This window comes from Vombatus ursinus, unplaced genomic scaffold (assembly GCF_900497805.2).
Source record: "Vombatus ursinus unplaced genomic scaffold, bare-nosed wombat genome assembly UNPS02014773.1, whole genome shotgun sequence".
Lineage (NCBI taxonomy): Eukaryota > Metazoa > Chordata > Mammalia > Diprotodontia > Vombatidae > Vombatus > Vombatus ursinus.
Genome location: NW_020954551.1, coordinates 8850408 through 8875645, shown reverse-complemented (window position 1 = coordinate 8875645; position 25238 = coordinate 8850408).

The window sequence follows — 25238 nt, the reverse complement described above, 5'->3', positions numbered from 1 at the left end:
AAAATGCAGATTTATTGACTTATTTATTCATTCATTTATTCATTCATTCATTTATCTATCTATCTGTCTATCTATCTACTTATTTATAGAGAGGTAATGTGAAGTATAGCAAAGAGTCTGTAGTCAGGAAAACATGATATTTGTCTATGTGGCCCCAGGCTACTCATAATTTTTCTTAGCCTCAGTTTTCTCATCTGTGAAACAAGAATTACTGTAGTACCAGCTTCACAGGATTGTTGTGAAGCTCAAATTAGATAAAGCTAAAGCACTTTGAAATGCTTAAAGGGCTATATGAATTTTTATTATTATCCCAGCCATCAAAAGCCAAATAACCTAAGACTTTCAGTATGATGCTTCCATTCTTAGAAATAAATGGCCTCATTTTCATCATTAGTTAAAACTGGAAGAGCCTTAGACTCAGATGTTCCAACATCACTCCTGACAAAATAAAAGGTCCATGAGGGCAGAGATCGTATGATTTTTGTCTGTCTCCAGAGCCTAGAACAATTTTGTTGTTGTTCAATCTTATCCGACTCTTTGTGACCCCATTTGGGGTTTTCTTGGCAAAGATACTGGAATGGTTTGCCCTTTCCTTCTCCCCCTCATTTTATAGATAAGGAAACTGAGGCAAACAGAGTTAAGCAACTTGCCCAGGGTCACACAGCTAGGAAGTGTCTGAGGCCAGATTTAAGTTCTGGAAGTTAAATCTTCCTGACTCCAGACACAGCACTCTATCCACTGTGCCACCTAACTGCCCCCATACACTGCCTAGTACAATGCCTGGCACATAGTAGATGCTTAAGAAATTCTTGTTTAATGATTAAATTTTAAAATTCAAAATACTCTAGACACTTTCAGAATGTGACTGTGTAATTCTCAGGAAAAAAAAAACCCTTCCCAAGTAAAATATGAAGAAGATTAACGTGAAAATGATCTTAGGATACTAGTGGATCACGAGCTCAATGTAAGTCAATAGTAAGATATGACAGTTAAGAGAGGAAAAATGGGTGGCATTGAGACAGAGTAGCCAGGAATAGTGAGGCAAGAGTCCCATTATCCTCTTCCTGGATGAGCTCACATCTTGGTAATTGTGTTCAGGTTAGGGTATCACATCTTAGACAAGACATGGATGAGCTGGAGAAAGTCCAGAGGAAGACAACCAGGCTGGTGAAAAAGTTGCAAATTGAACCTCTCTAAGGGTCAGCTGAAGGAACTAGTGATGTTAACTCTGGAGAAGAGAAATATTGGGGCTGGGGTAGGGTATGATCACCATTTTCTAAGACTCAAAGACCTGTCATATAAGAGGACTTTGGCCTTTTCTCTTCGGTTTCACAAACTTGAAGTAAAAGTATAGATAGAAATTGAAGAGAGGCAAATTTGTTTGATTTCAGGGGAAAAAACTTCCTAAAATAGAACTATATAAAAATTGAACAGGCTGAGTCATGAAAACATGTGCTCTCCCTCCCTCCCTCCTTTCCTACCTTTGTGAGCAAAGACTGGATGATAACTTTGCCTGTGTTACAGCAGAGATACTTTTTCTGGTATAGGACAGACTAGATGGTCTTAGAAACCCTTCCAACTCTGAGGATTCTATCATATAGACAAACTTTAACTTTGCCAAAAGAAGAAATCAGGAGCACAGATAATACAAAATAATTTATACTTGCCTTTAGAATTCATAATATGATTTATGATGGGACAGAAAAGAAAATCTCTGTCTAATTATGTTTTGTTTAGGTGAACATTCATGTTTCCACATGTTTCCTGAGCATAGCTATCTGGAAAAGCCCAGGAGGAGTTATGACGCATAGAGCACTCAGTCTCAAAAGTTTAGCGCAGATAACCTACAGATTAATAGTAAATTGACTATAAATACAGAATTTCTTTTACCAATACACATTGATTTTTTTCCAAGCCCAACTCTCCTATTTTTATTCTCACTACATTAATTTTATTGTGTATTTATATGCCAAAATCAAAGAGCAATGCTTTGCACATTCCAGTTCATTTTACAGAGGAGGAAATTGAGTCAAATAGGGTTCAGTGACTTACCCAGGGTTATACAGCTAGTAAATGTCTGAGGCTGAATTTGAATTTAGGTCTTCCGGACTCTAGGGCCTGGGCTATATCCACTGCACCATCCAGCTACATGTAGCAAGTGCTCAATAAATGTTTATTGAATTCAACTTGAAGTTGGGTAAAGAGCTAGTTACAAATTGAATATTTTCCTTTGTTTCCATTCAAAAATATTCTAGATATTTCACATCAAGTGGGAATCTCCTATCCCACTCTTCAAATGCAGACTTAAAGTTTTAGAAGAGGCATTTTCTCATCACTAAGGTACTGCTTGTGAGAAGGTCTTGGAAACTAAGAGAATAGCTCTAATTATGCAGTAGGGAATATTCCTTAGCCCTACTCTTTTTTTTCCTTCTTTAATTATAGCAAAGCTTAAATCTTGCCTGGAACAACAAATCCTCTATTGACCAAAGCAACTGAAGTTATAATCCAAACAAATGTATTTGAACTAAAATGTACAACAGTTAAGCGGGAATCAATTCACTTTACACAATTGATTCCTGACTCTTGAATTTAGTATATGTTTGTCAAAGCTATTGAGTGAAATATAGAACCATGTTTTGTAACTGTTGACTCTGGAATAGCTGATGTTAGGAAAGCACAGAAATTAAGCCGTAAGAATCCTGAGAAGGAACACTGAAACTTCTGGTGAAGATGGCAATGTGAAATGTCAAAGAGGAAGCCAACTCTCTCACAAATACCATACATAGCAAAGGTTTAAAATGGAACAATGATCAAAAACAGAGAGAATTATCAAGAAGCTCTTCCATCCAGTCCAGGACAGCAGTTACAGAAGCGTAGAATCTAAGAACAAGCATTGATTCCAACCAGGAATTCCCCAGGAATCCCCACTATGACACAGCAGACATGTGGTTATCAAACTCTGCTTGAAGACCTCCAATAGGGAGAATCTAAGGCATCCTGAAGCATCCCATTTGACTTTGGGTGACTTTTATTCTTAAGAGAGGGCAGCTAGGTGCCATGAATAGAATGCCATGACTGGAGTCAGGAAGACCTGGGTTCAAATCCAGCTTCAGAAACGTACTGGCAGTGTGATCCTGAGCAAGTCACTTCACCCTGTTTGCCTCAGTTTCCTCATCTGTAAAATGAGCTGGAGAAGGAAATGGCAAACCATTCCTGTATCTTTGCTGAGAAAATCCCAGAAGGGGTCATAAAGAGTCAGACCTGACAGAAATGACTAAACAAAAGAGCAACCACCGGGGAGACAACAAATACATATAAATATAAGGCAGTGAGGTGGCACAGTGAATAAAACACTGGGGCCTGGAGTCAGGAAGACCTGCGTTTGAATCCGATCTCAGATACTTATTATCTGTGTGATTCTGGACAAGTCACTTACCACTTTCCTCAGTTTCCTCATCTGTGAAATGACCTGGAGAAGTAAATGACAAACCACTCCAGTATCTTTGCCAAGAAAACTCCCAAAAGGGGTCACAAAAAGTCAGACGTAACTGAAAAATAACTAAACAAAAACAAAAGCCTTCTTAGGAACTTTCCCCACACATACTCTTGATATCAAAACTAACTTTGTCTCTTTGTGGTTTCTATCAATAAGTGTTTCCCACCTCCATGGGAAAAATAGAATAAGTCTAATACCTGAAAACAGTTATCATATTCCCTCTGAGTCTTCCCTTCCCCAGGCTAAATAATTCCAGTTTTTTCAAACAATCTTCATATCGCATAATCTCAAGGCCCTTACTGGACTATTTGCCCTCCTCTGGGTACTCTCCAGGTCCTTCTTAACCATGATATTCAGAATTGAGCACAATATTCCAGATGTGTATTATGGGTGGAGGATGGCGGAATTATCAGCTTTCTATTACTAGAAGCCATGTCTCTCTTAACGCAGCTCATAGTTGCATTAGATTTTTTTTTTAGCTGCCATAGCACATTATTGAGTCATATTGAATTTATGGTTCACTAAAACTGCCAGCTTTTTTTTCAGACACCTGCTGTTTAATCATGATTCTCCCATTTTGCATTTATAAAATTAACTTGTGTACACAAGCACCCAACTTTCTGTTGCTCCTCAGAGAATTTTGTCTTAAGTTCAGCCCAATGCACCAACCTGGCAGGATCCTTTCGGATAATGACTATGATGCGAGTTAACAACCCCTTCCAGCTTTGTGTAATTTGCTAATTTGATAAGCATATCACATTTGCCTTTATGCAAGGCACTGATAAAAATGTTTAGTAGCACTGAGGCAAGCGTAGATTCATAGAATGTTCTACTGGACACCTCCTTGCATATTGATATTGAAACTATTCTTTGACTGTAACGATCCAACAAAATCTGAATCCATCTGATTGTATTACTGTCATTGGTCTAGAGGTTTGCAGTCTCTGTCTTGTTCCTTTTAAAAAATAGATGATGTTTTCCTTTTTGGAATCCGCCATAGATCACTATTCAGGGAGACGGAGTGAGCAGTGTGTATACCCTAAGACTTTTGAACAGGCTGGAAGCCAGCACTACAGTTGGAGCCCAAGGAGGAGATAGGTAGTGGGGATGATAGCCAATGTGACTACAATTTATTCACTTTTTGAAAACTCATTTGTTATGTAGCACAAATAATGTTCTTCAGGAGCCTCCCTACTCCTCACAATCATCCCATCTATTTTTTTGAAGGAGTTTCAACTGTGGTGCTCCTGTTTTAAGAAACAGTCAGCTATTTTATTTCCCCTCTCTTCTTACTGGATATTTTGTCTGACTACCTTTCATTCTATCAGCTCATATTTTTTAAATTTTATTTTTGTTCTGGCAATGATACTGAAATAAGGCTTGACTTCTAAGGAATAAAAAATATGTATCTTACTTGTAGGTTATTAGTCATCACTATATTTTTATGCCATATGAACTTGCATCTTTAAGGTTTCTTTTGTCCACTGAGTTTGTATGTCAGAGTATTCTCATTTCTGGCTTCTCAATGGGAATAATTAGAAGTAAATGATTTTGTCAAAAGACCACTTTTTGTGTAATAATATAATCGGCTTGGCAGAATAAATTATCCTTGGATATGAGCTGTTCTTCTTTACTTTTTATGTCATATTTGAATCCTCTCCTTTATTTTTTTCATTATGGATGAGAAGACTTGCTTGATCTGAAATAAAATTCCTTGCTACATAAATTACCACTTGCTAGTAGTTTGTAAGACACTCTATTTCAACCCCAAACTCTGAAGCTTGGCAACTACACTTCTGGATGAGTTAAGTTTGATCTTCTACTCTGTTAGAATCCTAAGGACTCCATGAATCTATGTTTAGCACTGATATGCTAATCATTCTGGGAAGTTTTATTTTATGACTTTAAAAATGTGTATGTATGTATGTATTTGTATGTGTATTTATGTTTATATAACACAAACTCCCTTTTGTTTATTAAAATTTTCTTTCTTCTGAGGAAAAAAGTGATTTTCATATTTTCTCACCTTTTATCTTCAAGATAGTGTGCTTTAGATTATCATTTTAAAATTTCTTTTTGCATCTGTACTTTTGTGATGTTTCTGCTTTTTTTTGTTTCCAGTGCTCTATTAAAGTTTTCATCATCTATATACCATTTGCTTTCTTGTATTTTATAATTTTTCTTGAAGACTTCTAATTTCTATTTCTATGCTATAGTCTATTTTTTTCTATTGCCTCTTCCTTTAATTATTATATTTAGCCTCTCAACCAGTATGTAGATTCCTATGGTAGTTCTATTATAATTTCTGGGGCACCAGTTGTTACCAAAATAATTTTCCCTTACTCTAGAGATTTTTCTTTTCTCTTCTTTTGCAGGCTCTCAGAGGGGTAAGGTATATCAAAAGTCATCTATTTCAAGTCTCAGTGAAAAAAAATTTACAGCATACCAAAAAATACTCATCCTGTCTTTGCTTAAAGACTTCCAGTGAAGAAGAACCCAGTATTGCATTAAATATACTATTCTACTTTTGAATATCTCTCTTAGAAAGTTTTCTCCCCTTTCTTTGAGTCTAAATTTACCTCTTTGCAATGGCTAGCCATTGTTCATAGTTGTATCCTCTGTGGCTAAGAGGAACAAGTCAGATTATTTTCCTCTTTATCCCATAGTATTTGTAAATTTTTTTTCTCAGTCATTTCTTCAGTCCTTTCAAGGCTTTTATTTTTGAAAATTTATTTGTTTCTCCTTTCTCTTTGCTGTGCCTTTACTTTATTTTGGCATATTTCCTCCTTGAAGTGATCAAGATGAATTGGTTTGTATATAACATCCAAGTCCTGCCAGAATTCTTCTGAATCAATAAAACAATTATTTATATCTTTCATTTTTATATCACCTTCCTTTCTAGATACAGCTTTCTATCAAATACCACTTTTTAAATGGTATATGGGTTGTGATCTGCACTAGTGGAAATACCCGTATAGACAAAAGCTTTTTTAAAAAAATTCATAAGATGATATAACTAATTCTTCTCAACAATATGGAAACACTATTTCCATTTGTCTCTACCATTATATGAACCTATATGTGGGAAATGTTCACACTGTATTACAATGAGCTGCTATTCTTTACATATTACTCACAGGCCAAGAAGCATCTATTAAATAAATGAGTATCTAAGAGATTCTACTATAATTCTGAAAATGGAAAAATGTAATTTCCCCATCCCATCTTAGCTTTATTTTATGCTGTGTTAGAGCAATTCCAGCCCATGTAAAATTTTACACGGAGGTAGGCATGAATTCTAAAAAATTGCCAGGTGAATCCCATAATTAGATATTTTCCTGTAAGAAATATTGAAAAGGCTAACTGATTGGGTGGAGGGTAGTTTCCAATGTCACTCACTTCCATATGCAATGCTCTACAGGCGATATCTATATGTAGTGCTTGCAATATGCAAACCTCCTCCAGGAAGACTTCCTAGACTGATTTGAAAAGTGATGACTATCTTTTCTCTGCCTACTTGTTCAACATAAAATTATTAAATCTCTGCTTGTAATTTACCAACCCAATGATTCTCTTTGCTCTAAATCTCTCAAGTTTACTCACCCCTGAAATATTTGTTATGTGAATATTTTTTGGTCTTGTTTTCTTTAATATGTTTATACCACTCCTAGTAGAGGTGATATGGTGCGGTGAAGGCAGAGCTAGCCTTGAGGCCTGGAAGATTGTGGTTGAAGAACTACCACTGCCCTTCCCACAAACAGGCTTTTGATACCAAACAAATCTCTTGACCCTTTGGTGTTCTAGGCAAATTTCTAAGACTATAAATGGCATATAAGGGGGCAACCTGCACTTGTAGAGGGGGTTCACTCACTGAGGAGTTAATTATACCATTGACGTCAATGATACAGTAGCTGTCCTTCATACTACTCCCTAAAAATATGTCTGTATTATGTATTTTACTTAGGCCATATTTCCTTAGGACCACAGAGTTTTAGAGCAGGAAGAGACTTTACATTAAATATAATACTGTTGTTCAACAATTAGACTAAAATAACATGGAAACCAGTCTTCACAACAACTTTAGTAACTTATGCTTTCTTAGTCATTGGACAATTATATGGTGCAGTAGATAGAACACTGGGCCTGGAGTTAGGAAAATCTACTTTTGAATCTATCCCCAAATACTTACTAGTTGTGTGAACCTGGTAAAATCACCTTATGTCTGTTTGCCTCAGTTTCCACAACTGTAAAATGGGGATGCTAATAATAGCACCTACCTCCCAGAGTTGTGGTTATAAAAATGAGATGATATTTGTAAAGCACTTATTAACCTCAAAGGATCATATGAATGCTAGCTATTATTGTTGTTGCTATTATTATTATTAATATCATCATTTGTCAAGGAACTGGAAATGATTGATAGTTATAGTGTGTCAGAGCACAAGAATTTCAAGACTGATAAACAAGCATCTGTTTTAACAATATCTCATTCTGCATTACCTCCCAATAAAAGTATTAGTTGATCCTCAGACATTCTAAATCTAATTTGAAGGTTTTTTTTCTTTTTCAGAAACGTAGGTTCTGGAAGGCATCATTTTCCAGAATAAGACTGTCTCTAAGATGTTTTCTGTAAAACATCAGGATTTTAACAAGACATCACTTCTTCATCTGTGCTGGACTGTTTCTGGTAATTTTACATTATGCAATTAAATTCAATCTTAAAAGCAATCAAGGCTACCAACACTATCAGTAAAAATTCCTTTCTATACATTTCATTTTCATTTTCCTTCATTGCCTTAAATACATTGGAAACTTTTGTCTGAATGGCTGTTCTACTAAGAGTAATGCATTCAATTGCAATCGTCAATCTGTACCACTAAAAGATGTTCCATTTCTATCATTAAAATGTTTCTTATTCTTGCAGATTGCAAGCCACAAAAAGCTGCTGCCACTTGGCTTTTTCCTTTATTTTACCTCCATATTTGATAATTTTCTTTTCCATAGATTCAGGCATCATACATGTTCTGTTTTAGAGTTTCTATGACCAAGTTCATGCTGGACAATTATATCATTCTTTTTTCTAATTTAGTAATGTTTCTTCTTTTTTTGCACTATCATTGTTTCCATCTAAGGTATTCCTCCCATTTTGCTAAGTGCTCTTTACACAAAATCCACACAGCTATTGGTGATGTGAAATATGGCAGCACACCCTTGAGGACAGGCAAGTACAGACTGACAAACTACAGTGTTGTGTCAAAACCCTCAACTAGCTCTTACACTTCACATTAATTGAATTTGGTTCACATTAATTGCAGTATTACATATTTTATAATTAACATTAAATCAAATTTTACATTTTAAACTCACATTCATCATGATATCATTCTACTGAAAGAAGAAAAAAAAACCAGGAAAGCATTTTGGCAGAAAATAATTCAATCACCTTCCACTATATAGCATGATAAATTCCAAATAAATATGTAATCTACAAAAAATTCACATTACTATAAAGAAAATTAGAAAAGAATGAACTATCAGTCATACCAATGGCTAGAGAAAGAATTCATAACAAAAACAGGAGATAGAGAAAGAAACACAATTTGAAAAAGATGATTCACATTATGTATTTAAGAAAAACCTTTTTCACAAGCAAAATTAGTGCAGTCAAAATAAGGAGAGTTTTCAAGTGGAAAAAAATCTTTAAATATGATATTCATTTCAACAGATCTTAATGAAGCATCTACTAATGTTTTAGATATTATGTCTGGTGCTAAACAAACAGTTTTTATCATCAAGTAGATATATTCTGCTACTGGAAAATCACACACTCATTAATAATTAAGTTCAAAATATACAAAAAATAAAATCATTTTAGGTGGTGTAACAAGGGTGATAAGAAAATGCCTCTAACAGGAAGCAGCAGTTCTTGAAACAAAGCTAGGGATTTGATGGATATCTGATAAAACTTATGTCTGAGATATACAAAGAATGTATTCAATGACCAAGAGCCATTCTTAATTGATAACTGGTTAAAGGATATAGAAAGTTTTCAAAATTTGAAATACAATCAATGCATATTTGAACTGCATCAAAACACTAATAATTAAATACAGATTAAAATAACCCCAAGATATCCTTTCATACTCATTAAATTGGGGAAGATTATGAGTTATAAATATTCAGTGTCAGTGGGCCTTTGGGAAGACAGGAACACTAATTCACTGTTGGTGAAAAAGAATGAGTATGACCATTTTAGACCATTTGGAAGTGAGTCAGACATTTTGCCAAACTGCTCATTCCCTTTGTAACAGTATTCCTAATAACTAGGCATGTAACACAAGGAGGTTACTCTATTTTCACCAACATAGTTGTTCCAGCACTTTTTTTTTTCTAATTACAAAGTCAAACATACATACATGCATACACATGTGCACACATGCACACATACACAAAGAAAAAAGTAGCTACTCATTGACTGGGCAATGACTGAATAAATTGTGACAAATGAATGAAATGGAAATGTGCAGTGAGCAGTGACAAATATAAGGAATACACAGAAACAATGGAAGGCTTGTACAAATTCTTTGTCAAGCAAAGAATGAAGAAACCATATACTGTAGCCCAGTCCAGACTCAGGATGGTATGGTGCTTCAGGTCTGAGATTAGAAGGACATCACTCATAGGACATCTAACAGTTAACAAAAGTAGGACTACTTAACAACAGCATGGGAAAGATACTTAGAAAGCCTACAACAGTTTCTGGTTGACACAAGCCCTCTCCATATCTTTAAATAGAAACATATCTTGTTAGCACGTGTGGAAAATCTCATGGAAGTGGTACACACCCACAAAATCCATATGACTGACTCCTCAGTGGCCAACTTTTTATGACCTCAGAAACAAGCAAACCACCTGAATGCCTTGACTCTTAACTAGTTGATTAAATCAAGTCTTAGAGATAACTTTGCTATCTTTTTGGTGGAAAAAAAAAGTAGCCTAACCCATATGACAGATATTGCTCCTACCCCTTCTAATATAAATGAATAAAACACTAAAAGGTACGAGGCCACCTGTGAGTTTTGATCAACTCAGATCAAATTCAGAGATCAATATTGATTCCAGATGAATAATGGTGGGAAAATTGTCCTTAGTAGAGAAGTGGGGAATTATTTGTGTGGAATGTCACATGCTGACAGACTGTCACTGTATCTGTCAGTGCCTGCCACATAGTAGGTGCTTAATGAATGTTTATTAATTGATTGAGTTTTCCTTAATAGTTTTGTTTTTCAATTAGATGGATACCATGGGTTTGGAAATTTAATATGGTGTAAAGAAAAAAGGTATTAATAACACACTTGAAGGAAAAAAGCTTATTGCTTTAGAAGCTCCACCACAGAGCTTATTTGCAGCTGATACTTTCCTGTACTCTCATGCCATCAGTATGGTCTTATGACAGGGGACAGGGCAAGTATCACACTCTCTGCCTACTCCAATGGACCCATTCCACTCACAAGGGGACAATATTTCTGCATTCATGAAACTAAGCAGCTTGTAGGCATCTGCTTGTATTTATGGTGACACTGTACACCAATTCCATAGAGGCTGCAAGTTAGCATATGCTATTTTGCTGAAACTGTATTGTATTTCATTACCATCAAGGAGAATCATATGGTAGTTGTCTCATTTTTAAGTAACAGGGAAAGTATTTTTTTTAGATTCGGTTCAAATGAGTGTTAATCAGTTAATCTTTGTCAGACAAGAAGTAGTGTGGTTTAGTGGAGAGAAGGCCAGTCTTAGAGTCAAGAAGACCTGGGCTCAAACCCTCCCTCTTATACATCAAGTTCAGCAACCATGAAAAGATTGCTTGAATACTCTGTATTCCAAGCAGCTCCCTAAGACTCCTAGTTAAAGCAGTTGTCAATCTACATCACTGGCAAATGTTTTCCCACTATGAATTCTCCACACTTGGGAAATCACAGGTCCAGCCCAAAGAACAAAAAGGGTAACAAAGGTCTAACAAGCTGCACTGTGTGAGAGGGATGCAGAGACACAAAGGAAAGTAGGCCCTGCCTGTTGAAGGGAATGGGAACACACATAAATAGAAAACAAAGAGAGAGACAGAGACAGAGAAAGAGAGAGACAGAGACATAGAGAGACAGAGAAGGAGAGAGACAGAGAGAGATGGAGAGAGAGAAACCAAGACAAAGAGATACAGAGAGACAGAGACAAATAGAGACAGAGACACAGAGAGAGAGACAGAGACAGAGAGATGAGAGGGAGGGGAAGAGACAAACGGAGACAGAGAGATAAAGATAAACTAACAGAGAGGAAAAGGAAAAGAGAAAAAGCAAAGGAGAGGGGGATAAAAAGGGGAGAAAGTACAGCTGGGGAAACAAAAATCTTTATGTAAGAGGTGGCACCTAAGCTATTCCTTGAAAGAAGCTAAAGATTCCACAAGGCAGATGTAAGGAGAAGGTGCATTCCAATGCCATCTGTGCAAAGACATGGAAGTGGGACATAGAAAAAAAAAACCTCAAGATAAATAGATGCTATAGTGGTTTAAGAAACCATTTGGTCAGGTAAACAATATCCCTGCCCTGAGGAGTTGATATTCATATTTTCAATAATACTTATTCCCCATAACAGGCTATACCTCCTATGTCACTGGGTCAAACAATTATAATGAAACTAAGGGATTCTCCTTTTATTACACCATAATTGCATCACATTCCATATTGTTTAAAAAATGAGCTGGCCATAGACAAAGGCTTAGAAATCTTTTTCTTAGGGGTAGCTAGGTAGTATAGTGGATAGAGCACCATCCCTGGAGTCAGGAGAACCCGAGTTCAAATCTGACACATGACATTCACTAGTTGTGTGACTCTGGGCAAGTCACTTAACCCCAATTGCCTCACCAATAAAAAAAAAGAAATCTTTTTGTTAAATAGAGATAGTCTATTATAACAATATTTGTTATAATGGAATCTAATTTTAAAAGTTTTTGAAGAGCAGCTATGTTTATCATTTGTAGAACCAGGGTAATGTAATAGCAAGAACGTGATATTTGGTGTCAGAATCTATGGGTCCAAATTCTGACTCTATCACCTACCATGTTATGCAAGGCACATCTCTCTGGGCTACAATTCATCTGCAAAGTCATTATGTTGGACTATAAAATTTTTAAGTCTTTTCCAATCCTATGAACTTTATTTTTGATTTAAATTAATTTTCCCCTTTTATTCAGTGAAGTAAAAAAATTAACAAAATTGAAAGTCTATCATAATTAACACCCAACTTTCCAGTCGTATTTCCTACTACCCCCTAAAAATCCTCTAGTCCAGTCAACTGGGACTGGTCACTGTAATTGACATTTCATCTTCTGATTCTGTGCATTCTCTCTCCATGCCTAGAATTTACTATTCACTCCTATCTACATTCACCCATATCTACATTCTTCACTTTTTTTGAGGTACCTTTCATGATGCCCTCAGATTCTGCTGTCTCCTTCAAAGTACCTGGTGCTGTAGTATACATAATTGTGTATGCATTGTATTTGAACCAACAAAATATTGCATAAGTTACTTAACTTTCCTGGGCCTCAGTTTCCTCTTCTGTAAAATGAGCACCTTAAACTAGATGGCCTATAATGTCCCTTTCAGCTCTGGATCTATGATTTTATGAATGTATGCTCCTTGAGAGCAGGGACCATTTGAGTTTTAGTGCCTTTACACTCCAAGTACCTATCTCAGGACCTAACACCCAATAGACCTTAATAAGTGTTTTTTGGAATTATAAAATGTTTGTTGATTGATTGAATTGAATTGAATTGAATTGAAAATACCAGAAAGTTGTGTCTTCCCACAATTTGTATCTAAACATTCACCTGAATTATGGACAAGATCACCCAGAACCAGGAAAACAATATACACGATGATTACAGCAATAGAAATAGAAAAAAAGAAAAATGAAACTAAATGTTGTGCAATGTTAATGATCAGTCTTAATCAAGAAGAAAGGATACATGATATAATGTACTTCTTTGCCTTCCTTATAAATGCAGAGCACTATGGGTGTGTAATATTGCATATACTGTCAAATTTGGTTGATATGTTGGTTAATTTGCTGAACTATTCTCAAAGAACTTATTTCAGGGGGAAATCCTAGGAGCTGAGAGCATAAAGAAAGATGTCACAAAAGAGATAAAACTTGAACTAAAATTATGAAAGAAAGTGCAGGTGAGGAATGAGTGCTCTTCAGTTTTGGGGGACAGCTTGTATAAAAGCACAGGACTAAGTGGTAAAATACCCTGTGTGTGTAACAGCAGGGAGGCTTGTTTGGCTAGACCAGAAGGTCTGCAAAGAGAAGCAATGCATAATCACCCTAGAAAGAGAGATTGGAACCAGGTTACAAAAAGGTTTTAATTTCAGAAGATTTTGTATTTGATTTTAGAGGCAATAGGGAGTCACTACAGCTTGTTGAGTGAGAAACTGAAATAGTTAGACTGGTTAGACCAACACTCTTGGAAAATGACTTTTGTCATCTGTGCAGAGAATGAATCAGAAAGAGAAGATACCTAAGGCAGGGAGACCTGTTAGAAGGCTGTTGCAAAAATCTAACTGAGGTATGATGACTGTCTGAAGAAAGTTGGTAGTTACGTGAGTGGAGGTAAGATATTTTGGGAAAAGTATCAGCAAGACTTGGTAACTGGTTTGACATATGGGCGAGGTGAATGGTAAGTCTTGAAAAAACTCAAAAGAGACAAAATATGTGGTCCTCAAAGGAGCCTATAATGTAGTTGGAGAGAAAGACATGCGTATTTTAGGGCTAAGTAACAGTTGAATGCAGTATTAGGTTAACTAAATGTGTCCTGCAGAATTTGGGAAGATAAATTGAGGGGTAAAGAATAATAGGGTCTTGTCTGGGGAAAAGCTACATATGATCCCAGGTGAATACTAGAAGAATCTATCAACTAGGGGACTTCATGATTTGAGGACTCCCTCATCAAATCACAAGAAACCCTTTGATATCTTAAAGTCTAATATGGGCAGGGAGGTCTATAAAACTTGTTTGTTGTTGTTGTTTTTGTTTGTTTTTCATTCTTGAAGAGGACTGATGACGTCAGGAAGGTGATATCTTGATTTTCAAGTCAACTGGATTTAAGTGAAGTAGGGCTGTGCAAAGTCACCCACCCCACTCTCTAGTCTGGAGCCATCTGAGTCCAGTGGCAAGATATAGATCAGGACAATTGTAGATGGCCCTGGATGCAGTGGGGGACCTTGGCCTTTTTAAGCTAAGGTCTCTCTCACAGCCTCACTTAAATCCAATTCTATAAAGCACACTAAGGTCAAGTGACTTACTTGGGGTCACAGAGTTTGTAAATGTTAGAGGTAGAATCTAAACCAATGTCTTCCTAATCTTTCTGACTCCAAGCTCATCAAAAACTTGATCCACTAGTTTATAATTAAATGAATAAAGAAATGGAGAAATGAATGAATTCACAAATACATGAATGAATGAGTGAATGAACAAATGAATGGATGAATAAATGAATAGACAAATAGGAAAATGAATGAATAGAGTGAATGAATAAGTAATCATATGACCTTAGCTCTAGAGAAGGGATCTCAGACACCCTAAATGTGCCCACAAAGGTAAAGAACATTGATTCTGTAGTTCAAGGATGTGGGTTAAAATCTCACCTGTAATGCTTGCTATCAGTATGTGTATAGGTGTGTGTATACATATATGGACATATATACACATATATGCACATTACACATACACACATATATGTATATGTTCGTATATGCATGTATATGTATAGAAAGATAAGTCAGCAAGGGTTTTCACTGAAAAAAATAAATCAGTCAAACCTCTTGGTTCTGGTGAGAACTTTCATTCTTCCTTGAAACTTAGTATCTTTTTAAAAAATTTCTATATGCAAAAAAAGTGGTGTGTCAAATACTATGTATGAGCGTATGCACATATATGTTTATCTATCTATCCACCCCAGCACCTAGTACAATGCTCTATTAAAGGAGGTATATTATAAATCACTCAATCAGTATAATTGACCATTAGCTATGTGCCAAAATGTATGCAGGGTTCTCAGATACAAACACAAAAAGATAATAATAATAAAAGAATTCAAAGAATGAAAGAATAAGTGACTTTGGCACTTGTAGAAATGACTTCCTTTAAAATGGGCAGTGCAAGAATTTTTGAGGGCAACTAGATGGCACAGTGCATCGGGTGACAAGCCAGGAGTCAAGAAGACCTGAGTTCAAATCCAGCCTCAGATACTTATTGGCTGTGTGACCCTAGGCAAGTCACTTAATCCTGTTTGTCTCAGTTCCCTCAACTGTAAAATGATCTAGAGAAGAAAATAGCAAACCACTTCAGCATCTTTGCCAAGAGAACCCCAAAAGAGATCACAAAGAGTTGGACAGGACTGAAAATGACTAAATAACAGCAAAAATCCCAGCCAGGTGAAGGGATTTAACCAAGGACACACAACCAACGAACAGTCAGGTCAGGATTTGAGCCCACCTCCTCAGACAATGAGTCCAGGGATGTTTCCACTATACCATGCATGACCATAGAGAGCTTTGCCTCAAGGATACCCCAGCAGTGGTAATATTATTCAATCAAATTAAAAGCTCCTCAAGATAATAAAGGGTTGACTTGCTCTCCTCCCATTTTCTCTTCAAAAATCAACATCCCGTTATGTTGATTACTCCCTTTGTTCTTGCTTCTTCTTGGAGAAACCCTAAGAATGACAGTTTACTGGAAGAGTTACCATAATTTTATCTATTTACTCCATCTTTCAGTCATCTTTACTTGGCGTCATCTCTGAATTGTTGTAATACAAAGAAAAGCATAATTTTCAAATATGTTTTTCCTTCACTGAGTTTCCATTCTGTATATCTTGGGGAGGGTGAACAAATAGATTTAACTCTGCCCCAAATTATCTTATTGCTGATATGGGAGCTAAAACTCCATTGCCACCAGAAGTGAAGTCCATTTGCTTGCTGTGACCCAAATGAGCCTAATTTGAATTCTTTTCCTTGTGTAACAACCTGCTCTAAAGTAAAGTTGGAAAGATGAATTGAATTGAGGGATGATTCTCCATGTTGGGGGAGGAGGAGGCTTTCTCCACTTTGGCGTCATCAGGAAAGGTCTCCTTCATGAAAAAAAATGCCTTTGTCCACCAACCTCTGCTTTGCTCCGTTTAATGTTCACCATTAGTGGAAATTTTGATTTTACTGAATTAGTTTATTGGTTCTTTGGTTTATTGAATTGAAAGTAGCTCTTTTCCTTACCTTCTGTATTTCTTTTTGCCATTCTATCCCATAAACTGTTCCCTGATTACTCTTCTGAAAGAATGAATCTAGCCACTTTAATATGTTTTTGAAAAATCTTCACTGGCTCTCTGTTGCCCAACAAATTCCAAACTACTGGACTTGTCATTCAAATTCCAGATGTCTTTCCAGTCTTATAAATATTTTCCCCATTTAAATATGCCACCCTCCATCCAAACGAGAAAATCTGGTATTCCCCAAACACACTGTGTTTTGTTCCACCACTATGAGCCTTTGCTCATCCTGTTCCCTCTGCAGGGAATGTGTTGTCATTGTTACTATTATTGCTACTGTTACTGTTCCTCATCTTCCTTCCTTCCTTTTTTCTTTCTTCCTTTCTTCCTTCTTCCTTCCTTCTTTCTTCTTTCTTTCTGTCTCTTTTCTTTCTTTTTTCCTTCCTTTCTTCCTTCCTTCCTTCTTCCTTCCTTCTTTATCTTTTCTTTCTGTCTCTTTCTTTTTTCCCTCCTTCCTTCCTTCTTCCTTCCTTCCTTTCTTCTTTTTCTTGTTCTACTTTTTCTTGTTATTGTTCTTCTTCCTCTCTATTTTTACCATCAGAATTCCACCCATCTTCAAAATCCATGCCAAAAGCCACCTCCTCTATAAAGCCTCATTTGAACCATACTAGGTCACTCAGTGGATAGAGCACTGGCCTTGGAGTCAGGAGGACCTGAGCTCAAATCTGGCCTCAGAAAGTTACTGGCTGCATGACACAGGGAAAGTTGCTTACCCCTGTTTGCCTCAGTTTCCTCATTTGTAAAATGAACTTGAGAAGGAAATGGCAAACCACTCTGTTATCTTTAGGTCAACTGAGGTCACAGAGAGTTAGACATCACTGAAATGACTCAACAACAATACCAAGTGATCTCTTCCTCTTCTGTATTTAAAGCATATTTTGCTTATACCTTTTGAGCACAATTCTCATTTCTCCTGGTATGATGTGGGTATCTGTGTGTATGTGCACACACATACTCTCGCATGTTCCTTCATGACAGTACCTCAGTCAAATATTTTAAGAGCAGAAAATGTTTTAGGCCGTACTAATACTGAGGGAAATAAGAAGATCACAATGGAAACCTGATATGTCTTTATCAAGAAGTCAGGCATCTTCACGTGAAATGTACTTTAAGGTAAAAATATCATTTCCCTCTTAATAAGTCAGGAATGAAAAAAACTTTTACATAAGTTTTTCTAGCCAAAATGCTACAGACTGAAGAGATCAAACTTTTAAAAATGCAATATTAAGGAGACATACTATTTTTCAGGTCATAAATCCCTGCTTGTTCTATACTTCACAGTTTTTATGACCATTACTAAAAAGTTCTCTCTGCACTGCAAGGAAAAATAATCTTCAATTATTTAAAGTGTATTTATAAGGCTTCTTTTGTCACCAGATACGAAGCTGTTCCATAACATGACCAATCTTTTAAACTGTTTGATTATATAAAATTTATTTTGATGGCACTCTCTTTGGACTTGAGGACAGAATTTTCTCTCAATTTATGAGTAATTCAATTTAGGAGTTAGATGTATTCATTCATATATTTGATTATGTATTAATACATTAATTTTAAAAGCATTTATTCAGAACCCTCTGTGTGCTAGACACTGTACTAAGTCTTGAGGATACAATGGCAAAATGAAACAACCCCTGCCCTCAAGGAGTTTACATTCTATTGAGGGAATCAGCACATGCACAAATGAATAACTGTAAGAAATATTATAAATAAATACATATATTTTCAGAAGGATAGGTTTCAAAGAACATGTCTGGAATGTCACTCTATTACCTTGGGTGAGTAACTTCACATTCCTGGCACTCAGCTTTCTTATCTGTAAAATAAATGGGGACACAGGAGGTTGGGAGAACCACATGATCCCAAATATCTCTTCTAGCTCTGGTGAGGTAGACAATCTGGGCTTATTATGCCCATTTTACAGATGAAGAAACATGCTCAGACAAGAAAAGTGACACTGAATATTAGATTGTAATTTCTTTGAGGGCAGGACTATCTTTTGTCTCTTTTTTTATCACTGGTACTTAGCACAGCACCTGGAACATAGCAGGTGCTTAATAAATGTTTCTTGACTGACTTATGTGGCTTGTGGCAGAGCTGGGTCAGGCCAGGTGTTCTGATTCCAAGTCCAGGACTTGCTCTGTGACTCTAGACTGCATCTACTTCAGAATGGCTAAAGAGAGTTAGGGCAGAATAAGAACTGGAACCCGAGTCTTCATTATTTAGAGATAATTAGTCCAAATGAGTACACTTTGTCATTATTAGTACTATGCTTTAACCATTTGAGTTAATTATTGTAAAAATAGTTTTGCTTATAGTTAATTTCAATTTAACAAGTAACAAGAACTTGTTGTATGCCAGGCACCTGGTGAGGCCCTTGGGAATAGAAATGAAGTCAATAGGCATTCATTAATCACTTGCTGTATGTCAGACACTGGGATAGGCACTGGGCATACAAATATAAGCAAAGACAAAGACAGTCCCTGCATTCAAGGAGCTTACATTTTAAGGGGGGACCACTAAATATAAAAGAAAAAGCAAGAAGAGGTGAAGTCCCAGTATGGGATCATGGTGGAGAAATAAGCCTGTTGAGTCAGGAGCTGAATCCAGAGAAGAATGAAGGCCTAAACATGGTTGACCTGGCTACTGGCTACTTTCTTTGAAAAAATAGGTTTCTGGAGGAACTGACCAATCACAAAAAGGTCTTCAAGGGTGGAGTGATCTTTCAGGGTGAGAAGGAAGCTAGGGTGGCATGATCTAAAAGAAATTGTCCCCATCCACCAAGACCTTACAATCCACTGGGTTGGGGAGCTGTTTAAGCATGTGGAAATAAAAGTAGATACAAAGGTATATACAGAATAATGCACATATCAAGAGGGTGTGACTGCTAATAACAGAAAAGGTCAAGCATAATATGTAGTATCTTATCTGCACTAGGTGGCAGAGTGGATAGAAAGCTGGGCCTGGAGTAAGGAAGACTCATCTTCTTGAGTTCAAAAATTTGGCCTCAGACACTTACTGTGTCCCTGGGCAAGTCACTCAACTCTATTTTTCTCAGTTTATTTATCTGAAAAATGAACTGGAGAAGGAAATGGCAAAACCCTCAAGAATCTTTGCCAAGAAAACCCTAAATTGGGTCATGAAGAGTCAGACACAAGTAAAAAATGACTAAACAACAACAAAGAGATTCTCTGAAGGAGGAGTGAATTCCCAACATAGGGAACCACATGTCCATAGATAAGAGAAGCAGAAGATAGAATTTCATGCACAAGTAAGGCATTTTAGCTATGACAGAGAGTACAACAAGAAAAGCAGTGTGCTACAGCAGAAAGGGTCACAGGACCTAACTTCAAAGCCCCCTTTTTATATTTATTTTATGTATGAGCTTGGGCAAGTCATCCATCTCCATGAGTCTCAATTTCCTCACCTGTAAAATGGGGGGGGGAGTTGGACTGGACAACCTCTGAGGTACCTTCCAGATTTATATCTATAAATAATATTAAACAGAGTCTAATTGTCAAATTATAGCAAGACAGAGAATGGATTATCATTATCAATAATGAATTATCATTAACTACACTGTGATCTGGAGAATGTTGCTTCCATTCTCTGAACCTCTGTTTCCTAATATGTAAATTTAGGGATGTATTAGATGGTAAATGAGCTAATGTATCTTCTAGCTCCAATATTCTGTGATTCCTTGGCCCTTTTTATATTCTAAGAAAAGCACTAAATGTCTTTCCTTCTGTCCTCTAATTCCCAAATTCTAAATTGAGTAGGGCATCTATAAAACTAAAAAAAGGATAAATTTAAGTGGAACTAAATATAGAAATTGAGTCTTCTGAGATTCTATTGTACTAGCACTTTATATGACTCAACTAATTCCCATAGGTTGGCAGCCAGTCTAATTTTACATCTAGTGACTTTACAGCTTTAAAGCTGATTTCCTAATTAGGAAGAATACCTGCCTGTCATCCAACACTCTTAGGGGGTAATCAAAAGGAAGGTCTTTGCCATTTTTAATCAAGGCATTTTCCTTTTCCCATTTTGTGGTTTGCCCCATACAGCTTCTAAGAAAAGCCAGTAGTCACCATTAATACAGCAATACTCACCAACTCCCTGCAGAAACAGGCCAGAAATGTTGATGTGCAAAATGGTAAGTAGCTCAGATGAACCTCTAGCATTACCCATCACTCTCTGATGACCAAATCCCCCAGGCATGGGGAAATGATAGAATTTGATTTAATTACCATTTGTTCTTCTTTCATGTCAGTGAAAATGATTATAAAGAATCTAGGTGTGCAATCCAGCGTAGGGAATTTACAGAAGAGTACCTGTTTCAGATATCAAATGCCAGCCATCTTAGAAGACTTCATGAGTATTAAAGCTGTGCCCTGGGAAGTTAAAGTTTACCCTAAAATATCCTGGGAAAGAATGCTCCCCTTATTCTGTAGAGTTTCTTCTTTCAGGCCTTTCAACCCTGCTCCTGATTTAAGAGATAATTAGCATGCAATAGAAATCTGCAACTCTACCTCAGTTTGGATTAAATAATAATAACAGCTATCCTTTACTCAGTGCTTCAAGATTTACAAAGTGCTTTATACATATTATATCACTTGATTTACACAACAATCTCATGAGGTAAATACTTTTAACCCTATTTCACGGATGTAGAAACTGAGACTGAGGCAAGTTAAACGACTTACTCAAGGTGAGGTGGCCAGTATGTAAGGAAGGATTGAAATTCAGGTCTTCTTGATTTGAAGTCTCTGTCCACTATGATATCTAGATGTCTGAATTTCATTCTTATCACCATAAACTCAGTTCTTAGCATAGATCCTGGCATGTAGTAGATGTTTAGTAAAGGGTTGATGAATTTTAATTTCAGTCTGAATCAAGGCTCTTGGTAATTCCCTATCAGGTCATGGTGATGCATACAGCCAGCAAAATACACCCTTCTTTCTCTTACCAGACAAATCATTTTCTGCCTAGGTCTAGCCATGTTAGATCAAAGATCTCCAATGGCTCTCAATCTCCAGTTGAATAAAATTTAAATTTTCAATTCCTTGAGAGCAAGGACTGGGGATACAACAAAGGTGCTTATCTGAATTGGGTGAGGGTTTTTTCTCATCTCTAATTTCCCATACCAATGACATCACAAGTCCAATCCAATCTCATCCAAATATTGAGAAAGGCACTAGATTGTTATGAAGGAAAATGCTTTGTGAATCTTAGCTTTGTTACTGCATGTGACCTTGGAACAATCACCTAACCACTCTAGGCCTTAGTTTCCTTGATTTAAAAATGGAGAGGGTTAAACTACATGGGTTCTGAGGACCCTTCCAACTTAGATATGTGATTCCACGACTAAGGGTGAAACCTGTTGTCAGTAGTGGAATCAAAGAATTCTTCCTTAGGAGGTGGTAACAAGGGAGAGCTAGAATACTCTGGGAACAGAGCTGTAGTTGTCCATCCTTTGTTCTTGAAGAGGACCAATGACATCATGAGGATGCTATCTTGACTTTCATGTGAATTGGATTTAAGTGAAGTGGAGCTGAGCAAAGACATCAGCTCCACTCTCTCCTCTGGCATCATTGAAGTCCAGTGGCAAGACAAAAGTCAAGATAACTGGTGATGGCCTGGTATGAAATGGATTACCTTGGCCTTTCTAAATTAAGGTCTTTCCCAAGAGAATATGACAGATGAACACAGGTTATTTTAAGATAATACAGTGTAGTCCCATTTGCCTCAAACATAAAGACCAAGGAGGGCAATAATATGAGATAAGATTGAAAAGTTAGAGTGCCAGTGCCCATTATATGCTAGACACTTAATAATGTTAACAATATTATTAATTATCAATTAATAAGTGATTAACAATTATTAATATTAACAGTAATAAATATTGATAAATTAATTGGTTGACTAGAAAATCAAGACCTTTCAAAATCTAACACCATCCTAACTTTTCAAGCTCATCTCATATTATTGCCCTCCTTGGTATTTGTGCTTTAGTCAAATGGGACTACCTTTTATTCCCCTAGTGTATCCTGCCTTTGTCAGGGATATTCCTTCTTTTCCTAAATGTCCTTCTTCTCCCTTGTTGCCAACCACCTTAGGGAAAAATCCTTGATTCCCACTATTGACAACACCTTCACCTTGAATCATGGAATCATATGTTTAAAACTGGAATGACCTTAGAGCTAGCTATCTAGTCTGACCTCCTCATTTTTTAAATTAAGGCCTAATATGGTTAGGTGATTGACCCAAGGTCACAAGTAGTAAGCAAAAGAACTGAGATTCACAGAACAGCTTCCTTTGTAACTATCTAATGCATTTTTCAGTCTTTTGATGAGTTGGGACTGGACTTGTGATGTCATTGGTACAGGGAATTACAAATGAGAATACTTCCTCTCCCAACATGGATAAGGAACTGTTGTATAACTTGTAGTCTTGGGAATTGCCAGGGTTTCCATGGATTTTCATACTCTCTTGTAAACATCATAAGGGCAGGGGGCATGTCTTACTTTAGGATTATAGGTTTAGAGCTCTAAGGAACCTGAGCAGTCATCTAGGCAAAATTTCATTTTACAGATCAGGAAACTGAGGTCCAAAGAGTGTAAGGGACTTACAAACAGTAAGAGAAAGATTCAAGATTGGAACTCAGGTCCTCCAATCCAAATCTAGCATTCTTTCCCCTTTAGGTAATCAATCAATTGTGGGAAAGAGTTAGAAAAATCCACATTTGAGATGTTGAATGCCATCAGTTCTGAGAGCATTAAAGTCCTACAGTGGGAAGTTAAGGTTTACCCTAACATGTGAACTATAGTTCCCACAGGTCCTGGATTAGTGGTCTGACTGCAGTAGATACTCCACAAATCATTCTGAATTGAATGAATTGATCCCCTTACCTCAATCCTCAAAATAGAGGATGCTTTGCCATGTATGTTGTAGATGGGATTCTAGTTTGGGTGCAGGTTAAACTGTGTGGCCTCTGATACCCCTTTCCACTTATTCTGCAATCCTACAATTCCATGAGTCTGAGAACTGAAATGTGAAGAAGATTGGAGGGACTATGACAGCAAAAGCAATCCTCCCTTCCTCCTAGTATGATTGCTGATACTGAAAAGTTCTGCTTTTGAGATTAAAAAAAGAGAATGGTTCTACTAAATGATTATGTACCCTTTGGGAAAGTTGTCATTATCTGATGGGGCAGTGAATGAGCTGACCACCCCAGAGGTCCTTCATCCCTTCAAATAATGACTTCATTAGTAAGCTTCCTGAGTGCAGGAACTGTCTTTCCTTGTGCATATACATACCCAGAACTTAGTATGGTGTTTGGCACATAATAAGTCCCTAATTAATGGTTTTTTTCTTTCATTCATACATTCACCCATTCATCATTTATTCACTCATCTTGTGCTGACCTTGACATTGTTTTACTATATATTTTAAGTAGATAAAAGTGCTTAACTGCTCATTAGATACAATAATATTCTTCACTTATTTGAAAAGGTGTCATATGTGAGAGAAGTTTGATTGATTGAGCTTTGACCCAAGGTCAGAGTTAGAGGCCGTGTTTGGAGGTTACACATAGGAGTATACTTCTCATACTCTCTAGTACTCTTACATATATCTCAATGCTACTTCTTAGTCTTCTCTGATGGATCATTATCCATATGTCACCCACCTACCATGAGTATCTCTCAAGTCTCTGTCCTGGGCCCTCTTCTCTTCTGTCTCTCTTGAGGGCCTCAATAGTTCTGATTGGATCATATCACTCTCCTTAGCTCCAGCCACCTATTGGATATTTGAAACTAGTTATCCTCCAGGCATCTCAAACTCAGCAAGTCTAAAATAGAATTCATTGTCTTCTCACTCTGCCAAGCTTACTCCTATTAGGAACTTCCTTATTTCTGTTGAGGCAACCACCATCCTTCTACTTATGCAGATTCACAACCTTGGAGTCATCTTGGACTCCTTATTCTTTCCCACCTCTAATCAGTTACCAAATCTTTTCATTTCTACCTTTACAAGATCTCAAATCCTTCTCCTTCCTCATTCTTTACCTCCTGGCTTTTTCTCAAAACTCTACTCAAATCACACATTCTGCATTAGGCCTTCCCTAGTTCCTCCACCCCCAATATTAATACTTCTCCTTTGAAGATATCTTCCATTTGTCTTGTACATGTCATATATTTGCCTATTTGCTTGTTCTTCCCCCCCTTCAGAATGTAAGCTCCCTGAAGATATGGACTATGTGTTTTGTATTCTTCTTCTTCTTCTTCTTCTTCTTCTTCTTCTTCTTCTTCTTCTTCTTCTTCTTCTTCTTCTTCTTCTTCTTCTTCTTCTTCTTCTTCTTCTTCT